Source organism: Octodon degus, unplaced genomic scaffold, assembly GCF_000260255.1.
Source record: "Octodon degus isolate 3935 unplaced genomic scaffold, OctDeg1.0 scaffold00001, whole genome shotgun sequence".
NCBI classification, from domain to species: Eukaryota; Metazoa; Chordata; class Mammalia; order Rodentia; family Octodontidae; genus Octodon; species Octodon degus.
The window spans coordinates 8958017-8962459 of record NW_004524577.1 but is presented as its reverse complement, the minus strand read 5'-3'; positions in this window follow the sequence as shown (position 1 = coordinate 8962459).

The window sequence follows — 4443 nt, the reverse complement described above, 5'->3', positions numbered from 1 at the left end:
TTTTTTGAGACAAGATCTCACTGTGCAGATTATGCTGGCCTTGAGCTCACTTTGTAGCCCAAGCTGGTCTCAAACTCACAGTGGTCCTCCTGCCTCAGCCTCCAGTGGTGGGATTACATGCATGTACCACCATTCCCAGCTAAAAATGGCCTTGTTGACATCCCTGCTCCCAACGCTCCCTCATTTTTCATTCATTATAATCCATCTCTGCTTAACTAGCTAAAATAGATTGTCTTCTGCAATTAAGACCAGGAGGCCTGGTATGGTGGTGCACTCCTACAATCCCAGCACTCAGGAGGCTGAGGCAGGAGGATCACTGCAAGTTTCAGGCCAGCGTGAACTGGCGGACAAGATCCTGTGTCAGGGCCAGGGAAATAGCTCAGCAGCTTAAGTGCCTGCCTGGCAAGTGCAAGGTCCTGAGTTCGATCTCCGGTACTGCAAAGAAAAGGGGGAAAAAAAATCTTATTTCAAAAAAGAAAAAAGGAACTTACAGGCTGAGCAAGGTGGCACATGCCTATAATCCCCAGTACTTTTGGAGGCTGAGGCAGGACAATCCCAGCCTGGACAATTTAATGACATAGCAAACCCTATCTCAAAAAATATAAAAATAGGGGCCAGGGAGATAGCTCAGTAGAATAAGTGTTTGCCTGGCAAGTTCAAGGTCCTGAGTTCAATCCCCAGCACCTAAAAAAAGAAAAAAGAAAGAAAAAATATATATACATATGGTTGGGGATTTAGCCCTATGTTCAATCTCAAGCCCCCCCAAAAAAAAAATCACAGATCTACCATGAATATTAACTGTTATTTCCACCGTAAATCACCTATCATGGGGCCTAGAATGTAGTAGGCATGCCTAAATGTCCTTTGATCTCTTACTCTTCTTTCAGGTGCAACTTCAAGCAGGAAATAATTGCTTTACAATCTTCTTAGGCACAGATCAGAAAGGACAATGCCCGTGCCTGGATAGAGCCACTCCGAACGTTTGTCTAGGAGAGCAGGTGGTCATAGGAAACAGAATGGGCAAAAGAAATGGGGACACCAAGAAGAGCCCCGATGTACCCTACCAGAAGAGAGCAGCGAACCAGGAGGCCGCAAAGAGTACAAGGCCGAGGCTGGGGTCCTGGTGACTGGCAGAGGACAAAGGAAATGAAGACATGCCCAACACTGCCGTCTAGCTCACAAAAGCACAGCAGAAAAGGTTCTGTGGGGGGTGTTTTTATTGTCTTTTGTTTTTATTTTTTGTGCTGGGGATGGAACCCAGGGCCTACATATTCCAGGCCAGGCCCTTCTCTGTTGTTTTTTTGTTTGTTTGCTTGCTTGCTTGTTTGTTTTTGTTGTTTTGTTTTGTTTTGTTTTTTGAAGGAACCGGGGATTGAACTCAGGGCCTTGCACTTGCCAGGCAAGCGCTTAATCTACTGAGCCATCTCCCCGGCCCCAGCCAGGGCCTAGCTGGAAAAAAAAAAAAAAAAAAAAAATTAAAGAGGTGGAGGGCTGATGGCTCAGCAAGAAAGCTCTGAGTTCAATTCCCAGATACCAAAAAAGTTTTTAATTAAATTAAATGGTTGTGTAAAAGTAACTTTATTTTGTGCAATCCTGAGTGTGTGTGTGGGTGTGTGTAGGTGTGTGGGTGTGGTTTTCCTCTTTCTGTTTTGGTTTTGGTTTGGGTTTTGTTTTTTTTTTTTTTTTTTTTTGCAGTACCAGGAATTGAACTCAGGACCCTGCGCTTGCCAGGCAAGTGCTTATCTTACTGAGCTATCTCCCTGGGCCCCTTAGTTTGGTTTGAGACAGGGTCTCTGTGTAGTTCAGCCTGATCTTGAACTCCAGCAGTTCTCCTGCCTCAGCCTCTCAAGGGCTGGGATTAGAGGTGTGCACCACTATGCCCACTCCAGTGGTTTTTTGGAGGGAAGGTTGTACTGGTAGGGGTTGCTCGGTTGGTTGGTTTTGGGTTTGGGGGAGGGGGAGATTGAGACAGGTTCTGTCTGCTTAGCTCAGGCTGGCCTCAAACTCAAGATCCTCCTGCCTCAGTCTCCTGAGTGCATGCACCACCTCACCAGGCTAAAAGGAAATCGAGAGGGCAATCCACCGTTTCATTTTATTTTATTTGTACCAGGGACTGAACTCAGGACCTTGTGCTTGCCAGGCAGGTGTTTATGCCGCTGAGCTATCTCCCTGGCGGTGTAATTTTACATTTTCTAGGAGTTTTTGCTTATTTGGTTTGTTGATTGTTTGACTTGTTCAGTGCTGAGGATTGAACCCAGGGCCTCCACATTGAGCTACATCACCAACCTTTTACTTTTTTCTTTTTTCTTTTTCTTTTTTTTTTCTTTTTGTGGTACCAGGGATTGAACTCAGGACCCTGCGCTTGCCAGGCAAGTGCTTATTCTACTGAGCTATCTCCCCAGCCCCCCCATTTTTTTTAATTGTGAGAAAGTTGCCTTACTAACTCACTAAATTGTCCAGCCTGAGGTTCAACTCACAGTCATCCTTTCTCAGCCTCCCTGAGTCCTGAGATTATCGGCCTACATCACTATGACCATGTATGAAGATATTTTTTATTGGTATATTTGGTCTTAGTAGTTTTTCAGTAAAGATGTGTTTCAAGGTTGTTCTGTTTTTGAGACAAGGTCTTGCTATGTAGTTTAGGCTGGCCTTGAACTCACTGATGTAGCCCAGGCTGGCCTCAAATTCATAGTAATACCCCTGTCTCAGCCTCCCAAGTGCTGGGGTTACAGTAAAGATACGTTTCTTCCCTGCGGTCCCCTGAAAGTCTGAGGACTGAAATTGGAGGCAGATGTGAATAATTTTAGTGCATCATGGGTGGTGGCGGTAGCAATGCAGCTCTTTTGCACAACCAAAGTGTTACTTGCTACTCTTTCTGTTCTCTCTCTCTCTCTCTCTCTCTCTCTCTCTCTCTCATCTGATCAAACACAGGCATAGTGATGCACACTATAGTCCCAGCACTCAGGAAGCTGAGGCAGAAGGGTCACTGTGAGTTCGAGGCCAGCCTGCAGTACACAGTAAGGCCCTGCCTCAAACAAAACCGAACAATCATATTTAAAACAGTCTCATTCATTGCCTAGATTGGCCTCAAACTTGTGGTCGTCCTGCCTCAGCCTACCATGTAGCTGGGATTACAGGCATGCACCACACCTGGTTTCTAATCCAATTTTTTCAGAGGTTGGGACATGGGGTGGATTGAGCCAAGGCTTTTGCACAGATCTATATCCCCAACCCTTTTATTAGTTTATCTTTGAAACAGAGTCTCACTAAATTGTCCAGGCTGGCCTTAAATTTGCCATCCTCCTGCCTCAATAGAGGGCTGGAACTATAGGTATGTGCCACCCTGCCTGGTTTACAATTCAACATTATTGTAGCATTTAACATATTTTGCTTTGTGTTGTTATTTTTTTCTTTTAACTTCTAACATTTCTGAGGAGTAAGAATTTTAATTTTTCATCTGAGTTTCCAAAAAAATCTATTGCTCACAAAAAGCCAGAAACCAGATAGGTGTGGCAGCGCATGCCTGTGATCCCAGCACTAAGGAGGCTGAGGCAGGAAGACTGCCACAAGATTGAAGCCAGCCAGGCCTATGTAGTGAGAAGGCCAGTATGAACACGTAGAGGGGCCCTGTATATTTACATATGTAAATAAATAAGTACAGAAGGGGCCAGGGAGATGAATAAGCGCTTCCCTGGCAAGCACAGGATCTGAGTTCAATCTCCGGTTCCGCCAAAAATAAAAGTAAATAAATAAAAACAGAAGGCTCCCTGAGGATAGTAACTCACACCCATAGTTCTAGCACTCAGGAGGCGGGGGAATGAGGATCACACTGAGTTTTAGGCCAGCTTGTGCAGCACACCAAGACCCTGTCTCAGAAACACCCAAACAAAAAGAAACAAAGAAAAAAACTCAGCCATCCAAAAAGAAAGGGGCATGGCCTAAAGATACAGGCTCTTCTGATGTTGGAAATATCTGTTACTCAGGATGAAACCTGGAGGATCTACCCAGATATGGTAAAATAAAATATAACGGTGTATGTGTTCCCTATTAAATGTAAAGAAGAGAAGCTTCCTGCAGAGAGAGAGAGAGTCTATGATTTCGTAAAAGAGCTGAAGTAAAAATAGGTTCCAACAGCAGGGACTGCAGTTGGTGCTGGGGCCCTCGCGACAGGGACAGCTGGTGGCCCTGCCGGACACCACCGGGGCACAGTGAATACAGTCCTAGGAGGGACTCAGAGGGCAATGAGTCCCCGCATAGGACAGCAGCACCAGTGCCAATAAACAACTTAATGGGGAACCTCAGACTTCAAGAAAAAGAAGAGCAGGCTAAGCCAAAAGCTCATATGGGGGCTGGAGAGATGGCTCAGTGGTCTAAAGCACCTACTTGAAACAAGCTTGGCAAAGCATCAGGGACCGCGGTTCAATCCCCCAGCGCCCTGGTGGG